The sequence below is a fragment of the Opisthocomus hoazin genome, chromosome 7 (assembly GCF_030867145.1).
Source record: "Opisthocomus hoazin isolate bOpiHoa1 chromosome 7, bOpiHoa1.hap1, whole genome shotgun sequence".
Taxonomy (NCBI): Eukaryota; Metazoa; Chordata; class Aves; order Opisthocomiformes; family Opisthocomidae; genus Opisthocomus; species Opisthocomus hoazin.
In genome coordinates, this window is record NC_134420.1 from 21,175,511 (window position 1) to 21,190,297 (window position 14,787).

A 14,787-nucleotide genomic window follows, 5' to 3' on the forward strand; every position below is an offset into this window, starting at 1 on the left:
TCAGAATTCATGTGTGACCTTCTCGGCGAAGCTCTGTGGAGTAAAAAAAGACCCAACAGCTTGTCATAAGTGTATCTTTGACTTAGTGCTATTCAACACAACGCAGTTCCATTTCTTATTTTCTTTATTCATCGGTGAGACAGGATTATGCTAAATCCTCTCAGCAGCAGCCTCATATTTGTGATGTGCTGGCATCTTCTCTGTGTATTGTGCTCTGTCAATTATTACAGAGGCTATTAGAGAGATGTGTGTAGGACATTTCAAATTGTCGAGCTAGCAAATGTTTACTCCAACTGGCTTTTGATTCCTGAGAAAATTCCAAGGGGACTGGAACTGGTCCTTTGCTGTTTGCCTTGCATGTTAATTTTCTGTCATGGTTTTTTTGGCGGGGGTATACTAAATATTTATGTCAATGAATCCGTTAGATTAAAAATGCCACCAAATGTAAATCAAAGCATTTTGCAAAGCAACTTCAGTAAAGCACAAAAAAACTTCAGAAATAATCCACAGTGTAACCATTCTTTTATAGCTAAATTTCTCTCTTACCCTCGTAGGAATAGTGTTATCCTACTTCAGAGATACTAGCAATTGTAGGTGGCCTTAATGCAGCTGTAAAGGTTGCAACTAATTCTTTTCAACTTGAGATCTGAAATATTGCTCAGCAGAAATGATATGGCAAGTTGCAGAAGGTCAGCAAGGAGGTTTTTCAGTGGAAACAGCAGAAATATTACTTGTTTCGCAGAGGGAAACTTCTCCCCACTTTGCAGAATTTCCCAAATCTCCAAGCAGGTTTTTAGCATGTGGGAAACTTGCTTCTCAGAATGGATCCATTATTCTCTCCCCTCTTCCACCTCCAGGCCTGCGGAATACAGTTAGAGCTCAACAAATATTGTGCAACTCTTTCCTGGGAATCTGCCAGATCGCCCTTCCTACAATGGTCGGGTTGAGGTTATACCCTCTGCAGAACAACCCGTGCATTGCTCCTGGCTTTGGAAGTTCTGCATTGTTCTGGTATCTGCCGCTGGGTCCTCCTACCCACCAAAATCTGGTCAAAGTGGGCTTCCACTGAGTGGGTTTTGGTCTGAAGAACTGGAGATAGAAGGGAGGGAAGTGAGGCAAAAGAGTTGTCTAGTAGACAGGGCAGCAGCTGTACTTACACTCAGGGGGGTGCATTTGGTAACTCTGAATGGTAACTCACCCTTGGGATAAGTTACTTTCCGTCCCTTCTCTTTTCTTGCGTTTTCCAGATAGGAGTGATCTCTCGGCGCGTGATTTCATGACACATTGTCAGTAGTGCCTTCATTGCAGTTAAGGTCTCTAGTCGCTGCACTGCCACAAGGAACAGCCTGTCCAGTCTCCCTGCTGCTGGGAATTGTGGCTGTATTGCCGCCCCTGAAAATATTATCTCCCTTCTCACTCTTTTTCCGAGATTGTTATGTGTCTGGGAAATGAAGTGGGGGTGGAGAAGGGTTGCTTTTTTTATCCTTTTCACTTTTTCTTTCTTGCTTTGTAATATTTTCTTCTTCTCTGTGGCAGTGTCTGCCCTGGCCCTGCTGGATTGTGCACTTCTCTCCGTGAGCTTCAGCAGTCCAGCCTCAGAAGCCACCTAGGAGCACGTGCGCTGGCTAATGTGTAACCAGCTTCTTTCTGCTGCTGTTCTTCCTGACGCTCAACCCTGTTTTTACAGGAGTCCAATGCTTTCATTTTCTTTTTTACTTTGAAATATAGGACCTTTTGGGTCGTTGGATCCAGCCCACTGCTATCACAGGTACAACAGCATTCAGTCTCTTTCCTAAACCTGCCGAGTTCTGCCTTAGAACTGGTTACAGTTACTCCCACTGGAATGCTGTTATAAAACATGCATATCTCACACTTGTAAGTATTATTACTTTGTCTGCGCTGGTGCAGCCGGGATAGCAGAGGGCCATACTGAAGGTGCAGCATGTGAGAGGGAAGTTTTTCTGCAGGGCTTATTTCCCTACTTTCCAGAGAGCCATAAAGTAAGCCAAGAAAATACTCTGTAATTTTGCCACTGTAGCCATATGAGATAAGGTGTGGATTTTTTTTCACATGCTTAGCTGACCTGCCGTTATCATCAAAGTTTGTAGAACAGACCGAGCCTTATCTGCAGATGACAATTGTACCATTTTGCAACTGCATCGTTTTTGGAAGGTGCTTCAAGGTATAGGTCAAGTCTGGAGGCAGGATTTACTTCAGGTAAGTTGTGGGAAGGAAGGGGATCAGGGAGTAGAGAATTTGGTTCGCTGGCAGGTGGAAAAAGAGACAAATGTTTGTGTGCCTCAGATTGCCTGCAAGGACTCAGAAAGGCCACACAAGGGGCCCGGGGAAAGAACAGCAATTTTTTTCACTTGCAGGTAAAGTGGAGATGCTGTTTAGCCCCCCCCTCCCCCCGATGTTTTTCCCATTGCTATGCTGCTGGCATTGGCACAGTGACAAAATGGGACCGGTAACAAGCTGTAACTGTGCCCTTAGCTTGCCTCAGCTGTAGATTGCATTGCTCTCATACTCAGATCCTTCTCAGCCATGTGCCTTTGCTCTTGGTAAAAACATTACATCTGATTTTTTAGACAGTCTTAAATAATCTGCCATGCCGCCGCGGGAGGAGGGTAGCACTTCACCAAACAAGGTGCTGAACGCATTTAGTTACATTGATATTTCTTTACATGAACAAAGCCTTAGTAGCTGCTTACGATTAATATTTTCTAGAAAACATTGACTGTGACCTTTGGTACGCATCTGTTTTTTCTTGTTCCTTGACGAAGCCTTTCAGAGCTCATTGCTTCAGGGAATGGGAAAGCGGGAAGTTGATCAACAACAGTTTTCTGACATTGATTTGCTGCCTCTTTAGATGAGAGCTGTTTTCGCTGAGAGACTTTCCTGCAGGAGCTCAAAAGCAGGAGCTAGGAACGACATTCCTACTCAGGCAAATGCCAAAACAAGAGGATTTTCAAATTGTAGAACAAATTCAGGACATGTAAAACTAGCAAGATTCAAACAATGTTGAAAATCTGCCTGAATACCCCTTGTGTTAGGGAGCAGCTGCGTTTCTTTTTCTGCTCCCCCTTACCTGTCTGAACACGCTTTCCTCGCCTTTCGCTATGTACCTGCTCTTTGCTCTCAGGTCACGGGGCACCCCTTGTGAGGCTTGATTACAAATATTTGCACTTGTTGTGCCAGCATACATGGCATGGATCGCTGGGGACAGCTAAGCTGGTGTCTGAATCTGAGGAGGCTGCATCTTTAAAAGCACCCACAAGAGTGAAGCCTGGGCACAGACACAGGACAGCAGTGCTGGTCCCACAAGATGCTTTCAGTCACCAGAGGTGCTGGGGGTGCCCAGAATACACAGAGGAACTGAACTAAGGTGTGCAAAATAGGCGTGAAGCTCCAAAATTCCTCACCCGTGCACCTGCTACCTCTGCCAGCTATGGCCAAACGTTTTGGAAGATGCACAGCACTGATCTGCTTGTAGGAGGAGTCCTTCTGTACCTTGGGAGGCTGTGAGACCCTGAAGCTATAGGCATCCGTATGCATACCTGGGCTGGGCGAACACCCTCATTGACTTCAAAGGCTGAATCCAAGTAAAGTCAAGCATGCCCTTCAGTGGCTCCTGGACTGGATGTAACTTTGGTTGTCCTAACAGTAAATTTAGAAAGACTAATCATGTTGTCTATACAGCAGATGAGATAAACTACAGATCGACTTCTTCAAGTCGGGATGAAAAGAATTTCAAGTAAACTTGGACTGACTTTTTTTTTCTTCCCCAGCACTGACTACTTGTGTTTAATTGGTTAACTCCCTTTGGTTTGATCCCTCTGCGAACTCAGGTCAGTAATGTGATTAATTAATACTACTTAGAAGGATTCGAGACTTATTACTATTACTTAGAAGGGTGGAATGTGCTGTGTGTTATGTGCTACTGCTACTAGTAATATTAGGCACAGATGTGCTCTGAGCAGATTCATGACAAACCATTGCCTGGTCCTTAATTGGATAAATCGGTCGCATGACTTCGTGTCTCTGCCTATCCATCCAACCACTCTGATATTCTCCACAGAGCTTCTGCATGCTCCCAAAATATTCTAAAAGATGAGATTTTAATACACTTTCTCGACAGTGGTCAGGACGTTCCCACCCCCCAAGCAACTAAAGTAAAGGTAGTGGTTAGTTTTTAATTCACATCTCGTTCGTCTAGAATGCTTTGAATATGTGATTTTCTGTAAAATGTCATACATACTTTAATGTGCATTTACAGTGTGATTCAACATTAAGTATTCAGAAGGAATTGTATATGTGTCACAGCTGTGGTAAAGCAGCAATGATGTAGTTGAGAACAGGAACTGGGTATTTGGAATGCTGGAGTATACTGGTTATCTGGATGCACAGCTTTTATTCTGGACTGGTGCAAAACTAATTACAGTTCCTGATGTTGTATGTGCAGCTGTTTTCCCTTGAGAAACAGAGAATCCCATTGGGGCAAAAACTTAAAAAGAACACTGAAAGAGCAGGGAGTTGCCACTTGTGTTTGCAAGAATCTGCATAACTTCACAAGCAGAACAAGAATCAAAATTTTAATGGTCCAATTGCAAAAAACAGTAACTCCAAGAGGAAATCATTAGACTTGACCTTCTGGCAAACAGGAATTAATAAAATGTAATCTTAGGCTACAACACATTTTAATTAACAACGCCTCTTTCTGATAGATGCTAGTTGCTATAAATATTATCTGCATATACAGCACTGCTAAGGAAATTGGTGTAATCTTGAATTCCAGTAATGTTTCTCCTGGGCAATTTTTTTGCTATTTTTAATTTTTCCTTCCCAACAGAATGTAGCCTCTACACTGAGCCCTGGTTATTAGATTAGATTTTAGCCAAACTAGTTACTGTGCCTGGCTAATGAGGAAAAATGTCATTTAACTTGAAAGTTGTCTATTTAATACAGAGAACGTACAATAATTTGTATCCTTCTCTATCTCCATGTAGCCATGAGGCTGCCGTGAACCGCTGACAGCTTTCTTTTTTGTTCGTCCATTGGCATTGATGCATATAATATAAACTGTACCCTCTCTTGTGTCCTGAGATGGAGTAGAAGCCACGTATGAGGACAGCAAGAGCCACTGCAGAAATAGCCACCGTTTACAGGTGTGGGAGGGATGCACTAATGAGCAGAAAGGTGCGAGATGTTAAAAGCCAGGGTTTTGCCTTTCCTGACTTCCCATTGGTTGTGCACAGCAAAGACAGCCATCATGTAGGGATAAAGTGTTTGTGCAACAGTTAGTTAACATGGGAAAAAGGACTACTTAATTCCACAATGTTTATTGTGCCCAATGTTTCTCGTTACATACTGAAACCTGGTCTTGGATTTCCTCTGGAATTAGTGAAACTATTCTTCACTGGCACTAGTGTTATATCAGTTTTTGTCATTAGTGGTAATGCAACTTTATCATAGTGTACAAAGAATGAAAAGAATTTAGAGTTTAAGAAAAATACCATTTTGGAAATTTCATTTTTCAGATAGACATTTAACTAGTTAAAAAGGCGCACAACATCTTCAACAGATACAACGGCATTGCAACAGTGGGCTAGAGAACACATCATCAAGCAGACAGCACATGGAAACATGAGCTCATCTTGTTTGCCCCTTCTGCTGATACAAGTCCATTGTATGTTGGACACTTCCAGAAATCTGTATTTCAGAAAGCTGTCCTCCAGGGAGAAACATGGTCATGCAAGGAATAACAGTTGACTTCAATAGGTTGTCAAGGTGGTAGAGACAGGCTGAAGGAGCTCAACTCCTCTGGTATTTCAGCAGTCTCTTCTTTATGTTAGTGATAGTGATAAAACTGCTTGAACTCACAGGACATAGAGGAGGGATTTGGACCACGTCAGTAAGACAGCTATCATTTTTTAGAAATGAAGAAAAGCTGTTTCTGAAGGAAGTGCTATTGCTACTTAATCTTCTTTAATTATTCTCTGAAAAGTTCTTTGAGATGTGATTGCCCCATATAGGGAAAATAAGGGCGAAATGGAGCGACAATACGAGAAGAGATAAAGTTACATGACTTTTCCTTTCTCTCTGCACTTCAGAGTGGACTGAGTGGGAAGGAAGCACACTTACCCTTTCAACTGGATGGGACGTTAACAGGGGGTTTTCCTAGCTGGTGAAGTAATACACCCTTCAAATGCACATGCTGATGAGCTTCAGGGGCTTTTTTGAACCAGTAATCTACACTACTCCATTCATTGTAAATGGTACAATGTTTCGCATTTAGAGAGTGCATTTCAGCCAGAGCTTTACAAATACTCATTAAGCCCCAAAACACTGCTCTGGAATAGATGAATAAATTATATGGGGAAAGTAATCATTAGAAACCATGTTGTTTTGTTGAATGGTGTACAGTTTTTATGTAACCAAGGACTTAAGTGCAGCAAGTCCTTGACATCTATTTTCACTTTCCTATATGAATATTCATTTGGCTTAAGTTAACATTTCGTCCCCACATGTTATCAGAATTCAAATTCATCCTCTTCTAATGGAAACCGTGCTGTTTCACTGCTACAGACAATGGTTGGCATCAAATAAAATTGTTCTTTGTTCCAAAACTATGGCTAGAATTCAGCGGTTAATCAGATGCTGATAGCAAACACTCATGGTTTCCTTTACATCCACATGACAACACAAAAGACAGTTGATATGTGGCTAGCAAAGATTCACTCTCGACATTCCAGGCACATTGGGCTTTGTCAACATACCAACATACAGCTGGTCATTATATGTCGCCTTACTTTGAGTTGTGCTTCTTTTCTCTAGCGCAAAACTGTTGTGCACTGAATGCTATTCTAGACATATCTGAAATATATATATCTTCCATACATCTAGATATCTTACACTTGGCTAGTGCTACATTTTGTTCTTAAAATCCCTCTAGAATGTTAAAACCAAAAGAAAGGATGCTTCCAGGGACATATGGTGGGTTATTACACGGTTTCTTCTAAAAATCCAGCCTGAATCTGATCTACTTTGTCAATCTCCAGATGTTTCTCATTACATTAGCATCAGCTTAAAGGAAACAAGTTTAGTCAGGGTGTTCATATTAAGAAAAAAATAGCCGTAATAGTACCGTTTTTGCTAATTTGATCAGTGCAGCTAATACATGAATGGCTGGAGTTGTAGGTGCACTTGATCCTGCCATCAGGGCTTATTACATCAGAATTTAGACGTTCACAAAGCTGAGGGTATAAGTCTACAATATCCTAACTCCTCTTGTTAAGTGCTTGATGAACTGTATGTACCATACCTGTTTATCTTAGTCTTGATTCACAAGCAACAAAATCATCTCAGAAAAGTAAATAATCTCTGAACAGCTACAACTGAAAATTACAAAGCTGATTTCCCATGTACCAAACTTTAATTCTTTTCAAGAGTTTATATGACAATATCATCACCAACACCATCAGCTGTTTTTCAGCACTCTAGAAGGAGGTAATGCTCATAAAAAAGTGGATTTTTTAACATGATTTTATCTGATTTGCTTTAGCAGCAACAACCCCCAAAGCAGGGTTAATGGGAATAATGAACTTCAGTTGAGGCACTTCTTGGGAAATCCACCAGCAAGTGGAGAGAACGGCCCGAAGTGCAAATGCTAGTTTGTTACCTGTCTCTGGAAACACCTCAGGCCACCACCGCTACTACCACAGCAGAGCTGCACCCTCCACTTGGGAATTAGCACGTTCCATACAGATCTGTATATCGTGGAAGTAGTTGTGAGAGTTATCAAAAACCTCTTTGTTTTCACCATGCCTTTGGCAAACCTGAGCCAGAAACATGTCATGGAAGGAGTCATTTATGTATTTAAAAAATGTTGCCACGGGACAGCTATAGCAGGAAATGAGCAAAACACCCACATAATTATTGTTGACAGAAAACTGTTCCAATTTTATCAAGTGTAACCCCAATGTGATGTGTTGTTAAGGCAGCCATCAACATCTCAGTGAATGAAATACTGACTGGAGAAGTATGCGGTGCCCAAAAGAAATGCACAGTTGCTAGTCTTGAAAACCAGAACGTGTGAAAGACATCTCCTTGCCTGAGATGATATGCGAGTAATTATTGCTAAGTCTCTGAAGAACAATTAGAGTTGTTTTTATTAAATTTTCATGTTATGATTGACATTGAGACTGAATGAATCAGTATGTAAATCCAGATTACCGTGGTCTAGTAAGATACTGAGAAAGATGATACTTTACAAAACAGTCTGGGGAAAAGCTATACAGGGCTGAGCAAAAAAATCTAGCCTTTTGCGAACTGCCTTGCTTTTGTTCTTTTTTGTATTTAATCTGCCCAGCTACTATTGAAATTAGATTTCAGGGGACTCTGTAATTGAGAAGTGGGATATAATTCATCATTTGTAGAGGTCATATCCATTAGGTGTCTAAATAAAAGTTATTTACAGCTGTGTTTTATAACAATCTTAGAGTTTTAACCATTAATCAATAACAATGCAGAGATGTCAAATATAAAATTGCATCAGGTATAACAATATTCCCGTTTCATAAATCTCAGATATAACTTGCTGAAATGCATAATTCTTTCTCCTTAATTGCATGGTAACTTATTTCACTGATTAAACGGAAATCTATTCCAAGTGGGTTTTATTGTAAATAGTGACAGATTTTTATATACTTTAGCGATATATGGAAGAGTATTAGTCCCCCAGGAAAGGGAGTATCAAATAAAAAAAAATAATTTTTTGAAAGGTAATACTGCGGTAAATGAAGAAGAATGTTTCATTTCTTTTAATTTATATAAAATAATGAAGTTCACTAGACGTCTTTTTGTATGAATTGAGTCTGTATTTTTATCTATTTCAACATGCATATTTTAAAAAGCAGGAATGAAAAGGTATGACACATTAAATTACTGAACAGTGTTTGGCACCCTGCTGACCTGTTCAGTGGCAAAGTAAGCTGAGGCACTGAGTCTATTTTGGTCTTTTCTGTGGAAGTCCACCTACACAAGCTCTAGAGGAATGAAGAATATACGAGGGTTAAATAAAGCATCTTTCCTTTAATACCTTGACTCAGTCCAGCCAGATTCAAGAGCTCTTCTCAATTGCAGAGGGCTCTGCTCTTTGTATTTTGAATTATTTGAATTATTAGAAATTGCTCTCCAGGTTTGTGCAACAGGGAGCTGGGTCACGAGCATCAGTGTGTGGCCTTACTGCTTCAGGATCTGAACAGATGTCTTTAGACAGCACAGCACCGCGCTGGGCAGAATGTCATCTCTCAAACCCTTGCTAACCTCCCAAACTCCTCCCGGGACTCCCTGGGGATCTGCACCCTGGTAGCTCCCACAGAGCAGCCTGAGGCGGGGAGCTGCTTTGCAGGAGCTGGTCCTGTGTGCGCTCAGCAAGGCAGGGAGGCTCCGCGGGAACCCTCATCCCCAGGGCTGGGTCCCATGCTGGGCGCCACGGCCCTGTGAACCCACCTGCACCCCCGGGATGTGGGGACCGCAGGTGGAGGAGCGGGCAGCCAGGCGATGATGCCAGCCTCCGTCCTGGGTGAAGCCTTCGGGCGGTGCTGCCCTGAAGACCCAGCTGTAACCCAAAAGTTGCAGCCACACATCTGCAACCCATCCATCTTCTTGAGGAATAAAAGTAACTGTTCAGTCCCGTTACATCTGAGATTGAACTGACTTGCAAACTGAGAGGCATTGGTCATGCTGATGGTTTATTGCAGGAAGGGAAGATTACTAAGAGAACAAGACAATAAATAGGGAACAGTGGAAATTAATTTCAGAGCCCGCAGGGGTCCTATGGCTGAACCTGTATCAGAAATCAAGGCAGAACTGCAATAGTGACAGTTTTGTCTGTCATGGATTTGGTACTTACTGATTTATTTTTTCTTTTTTCTGGGAAGGAGATGATACTTTCTTTCTAGTTTTGTTGTGTGTGATTATTTATTTATTTTCCTCCTTAAACAGGGCAAAAGAAAGTTGTATTTCTGCCTCACCCTGTTTTGGGCTAAGAGGAGATACAATTAGGTGAAGATAGGCAGGAGGATATTTATGGAACCCTGCAACATTTGGAGATGGGGGAAAAGATGAAAGATCTCTCTCAGATTTTTTTTTTTTTCCATTTTTGTTTTAAGTGTGCTTTTCTGTTACTATAGCTACTGGCTGTGTCATGCGCACATACAGATGCTTTATCACATTGTCTTTAGAAACTGACTGATTGCTGTTGCAAACCATCGAAGCCAGGAGTGGAGGGATACAGATGTGTAGCAGGAGACTGGAAAATCACAGAAGGACCCGAGTCCAGCATAGGAAGAGTCAAAAACAGATGTGGAGGATTGGCAAGAAGGCTCATTTGCTACGGTTGTAACAGCAAGCAGGAAGAAACAGGAAAGAAGCAGGATGTTGGAAAACCCACGATGAGGTATGTACACTTCATGTTACCAGAAAAATCAAGGAGCCTGGTTAACCCTCAGTTATCTCCCTCTGGAGACAAGCAGATAACCAAAATCTTAGATTCTCCTGCAAAAGAGTCTTGGAAAGAGGAACTGGGAGAACACAGTGGGAAGAGATTGCTCAGCCGGGCAAAAGCTTATTTAGGAAGAGGGCCGAGACCTCGGTGAGTTATAAGCCTGCTGAGAAAATAACAACTCTAGAAAGACGGGGCAGAAGAGGCTAAAACTGAATCTTCTCTGGAGTTTGATGTGGGGGTGTTATTAAGGGACTCCAGGGTGAAGTTTTGGGTACATTCTGCTTGCCCTGAGTATGGTACGTAGTTGCAAAAAAAAAGGCAAATATGGTAATAGCACTTGCCAGAGGTGCTGGAAAAGGGTAAAAGCAGTCATGGACTATTACACAGGGTAGCGGACTCAAAGCTGGGCAAAAAAGCTTTGATGGGAATACAGAAGTGAGGTATCTCATGTTGAGGAAAGGAGTAAAGTTCATAATCCATAAGGAAACCTCAGAGAATTCAACAGTCTGATTTAAAATTTTAAAGCTTTTAGTCTTAAAGGTCAGAGATGTCCGTCTTTCCATTTGTCCCACTTCTCACACAAGGATCTGCTCTTCACACTCAGGTGCCCATGGCCATGGGATGACAGTAAGCCTATTTGTGTCCATAAACATGGAACTGACTTCAAGTGTCTGCTTGAAAACAAACCAGATGTTGACAGTCACAGGCACATAAATGTTGAAGAACTGAGGGTTTCTCAGTGCTGCCAGGCCTACAGTGTCCTTTGCCAAAAAAAGTAAGAAAAACACCCTCAACTGTTCATTATAAAAATCTTTGTTAAATTTCTGGAAATGGTCCTGTAAGTAACTTTGGCACATAATTCTGCTTTTGTATTTCTCCCTTCCACAAATAACTTGAATGCCATGCAGCCATTTAACTATTGCCACTTGTGTTTACAATGATAAGACACGTGTCATGACAAAATTATGACTACTTGTTACTTAATTATTGATTACCAAATATATCTTAGTACAAAGATTCTAGGTGTTAGGTATGTAAAATTTTTGGACTTTGTGAAACAGAAGCGAGAAAATGAAGAGAAGCAGCAATAGGACTGTGTTAAATATAGTAATCATAAAAGCTTGTGTGACAGAAAATTGTAAATTGACATCGTCATTAGGAAATGTATTCATTCATTTTTGCTTTTGCATGTATTTTCATGCATTTCAAGGGACAAGCTGAACTTGATTCCTGAAACCTAAACCTTTTGGGCTACAGGATATTCATGTGAGAGAGGTAATTAGATATATTCAGATATTAGCATCTGAAAGGTAGATCAGCAGTATGTCTTTAAAAATGAAGGAGATCTGTAAGGAAAATAGAATTGTTTTGAACATATCTTCTGGATTCCACAAAAGGTACTTTCAGAATGAACACACTTCTAAATACTGATAGTGGTTTGGAAAAGAAAACCTTTTAACTAAAGATAATCACCATTTTTCTTACTCCTAGGAGAGTTCAGCATGTTTTGGAAGGAGAAGTTTGGATTTGTTATGCAGCACGAGTGTCGCCTTCTCAATGTCATTTTCCCATCTGTCTTGCTCAGCAGTGTTACAGCCTCGGCTGATCCACGTGTGCAGTCATCAGTCAGATTGTACTGTGTAGTGCTACAGTGAGCCTGAAAACTAGTCTCGTGCAATGTCTGCCATGTTCCATACCTTATCTCAAGGGAACTGTGGCTACAATTAGAACTTGTTTATATTCTTTCCAGTGGCCTGGAAAATTAATAAGTCACTTTTCTGTATTTGGAATTCCCTCAACAATAGATTTACCATTATTTAATCCTTCTTTGTCAGCTATGTTTATCTGCTGGTACTCATAGAATTCTATTGTCTGACATTAGTGCCGTGGAAATTTAGGGAAATGTCTCAATCTGTTGCAAGGGAAACAGGCTCTAAAAATCTTGTCTAAAATTTGCCATCACTTTCCCCACAGCATAAATTGCCCTGTGCACAAAACACAAAAGATGTTTCATTTAATGTTAGTGTTTATAAAGAGACAAAACACAATCTGTTGGTGACAATACCTTTCCTGTTCTATTCAATATGTATTTGGCATTGCAAGCTGTATGTATTAATCCTGTCCTGGTACTTCAGCTGAAAATGGGTGATATCTTGCAGATGGTTTGCCTAACTTTTATACATATCCTGTGACTTTTGCCACCCTTCCTTATGTCTAGCTCTCCCAACTTCTGTGGATTATGTGGTTCAACTGAAAACATTCCAGATCCGGAATGAGCATATGCTCTGTATTTAGTCATGTCATCAGTAGTACCATTGTGCAAGTTGCTTATCTTGCTTAACTACATCAGGGATTGTCCTTCCTCTTCTTGTAAATAAGAGAGATCTTTCAATTCAAATGGTTGCCATCTATTCTTTTGGTGAGCTAGATAGCCACTCGACAATGGTGCTCTTTAGTAGATACCAAGTGATGACAATTTTTGACATCCACCTATTTCTAAAAATCTTAACTTTTTGAATCAGCTTCTGTTTTCACAGAAATCTAAGCGAAAAGGGATCTTGTGAGATCATCTGTTCATAGCTCCTGGTCTGAGACAAAGTGAGTATACTTAGAATCTCCCTGACACAAGTCTTGCCTGGACCAGCCTTCAGAAATTGGTGATGAAGGGACACTGTCACATTCCTACTTTGTCTGTTTCACTGCTAATTACTTTTGGGAAAATTTCTATGTAGTATCTGTCTTCAAATTTATCTTGGCATAAATCAAGCTGATTTCTACTCACCCTGAAATGGATGAACATGGAATAAACTTGATTGGTATGTGATAAAAACCATCAACTAAATTCTCATTTTGAAAGAATACAATACTGATCTTTTTGTTGCTTTCCCTACCCAGTACGGTAACATTTGGTCTTTCTTTGCCTTGAATATTTTTAATTCGTCCTCTTCTTGTTGTGAACAATTTTTAGACTTCAGACTTAAAAGAAAAATAAAAATATTTCTGCATGTTTGATCATTTCTTTATAGTGTTCCTTTATCCTATAGCACCACACTGGCTTTAGCTGTGCATGGCCATTTTTTGTTTTTCAGGTTATTGAAGAGTCCTGTTGATGTCACTAATATTTTTATTCTGCACTGAGATACTGACATTAGGTAATCAATTACATATATTCTCTTTTTTTCTTTAGAATTCCTTTCAAAGAAAAGCTACCCAGAAGTGCCCTAGAGTGTCTGAAGTCCACCATTTTTGTGGGTTCAAACTTGCAGCAATTGGGACCTCAGCATGTTTCCTTGAGTTACCCAGGCACAAAGGAATCTGTTATTCTTATTGTGCAATTTTTTGAATCATTAATACTGTTCTCTTGACATGGCTTTTTCCTGTGCTGTGTGAGAGTTCAACAGTGAAAGTTACTTTCCCTAATTTGAAGTAATACACCATAGCTATTCCTTAGTGAAGTTCTTCCATCATCTGAAAAAGTGTTGCAGTTTCGGAGAAACAGCATCAGAAATTTTCCTGGAATGTGGATTTGCCTAGTTTCTCCCAGATCTCTCTTATATTTCTGCTACTGTCTGATTAACATATTCTTCTACCTGTAACAATCAGTGTTTTGATTTCTGGTCTCTTAAGCACTTGCCACTGATAGATGGGACTCTCACTGCACAATCCTGAAGAACAACTCGGTAGCACAACCTATATTTGAGTGTAATCAGAAAAAGAATTGGAGAAACTGCTCCGAAATTGTCTTGCAAATTAATCTGTCTCACCTTGAAACCTTTTGTGCTTTTAATTCTCAGCTGTTCTGAGCAGAGCTAGTAAATTGTGCTAAAAGGCATATTACACATTTTGCATTGTGGCTTATGAGCATTCTTAACCAGGATTTAATAATTCATTCATTGCTCTTCAAACACTCCGCCTCCGTCTAGCCTCATACCTTTTATGGGCTGTGCTTGTCCTTTAAAAAATATACATGCCATGACGAAAAAGTCAGAACTAGCAGGCTTTTCTATGCATTGTATCTCACTTCAGTCAAGTTTCCTGAAACAGCAGCAGCTTTTGACCTCTAAGACCATCAAATTCAATTATATTCAATTCTCAGAAAAGTATGAAATAGATCATTAGAGTATACAGCAGCCTGAAATCCAGCTGCGATTCTGTAACCTCCCGGACACTGGATCTAATTGTGACTGATGGAAATTATGCTTTAATTTTTTTTGGTTGGAGATTTTTATACAGTGTCTCCAGCATTATTTCCAAACTCCCGCTCCATGTTTTGTTGAAAA

General features: G+C 40.5%; 1 protein-coding gene across 2 annotated transcripts in view; it reads left to right on the forward strand.

Annotated features, from left to right (window-relative positions):
• Positions 1–2,156: 2,156 nt before the first annotated feature.
• The window catches only part of PLEKHA7 (pleckstrin homology domain containing A7), a 187,896-nt gene continuing 175,265 nt past the window's right edge, over positions 2,157–14,787 (forward strand). The window contains exons 1-6 of one of the 2 annotated variants that reach the window (XM_075425434.1): positions 2,157–2,217; positions 3,143–3,848; positions 10,245–10,459; positions 11,112–11,282; positions 13,030–13,105; positions 13,597–13,659. The gene's annotated coding sequence lies outside the window, so the exon portion shown is untranslated. Of the gene's footprint in view, positions 2,218–3,142; positions 3,849–10,244; positions 10,460–11,111; positions 11,283–12,974; positions 13,106–13,596; positions 13,660–14,787 lie in introns of those variants that run through there. The other variant, XM_075425435.1, reaches the window with a different exon arrangement.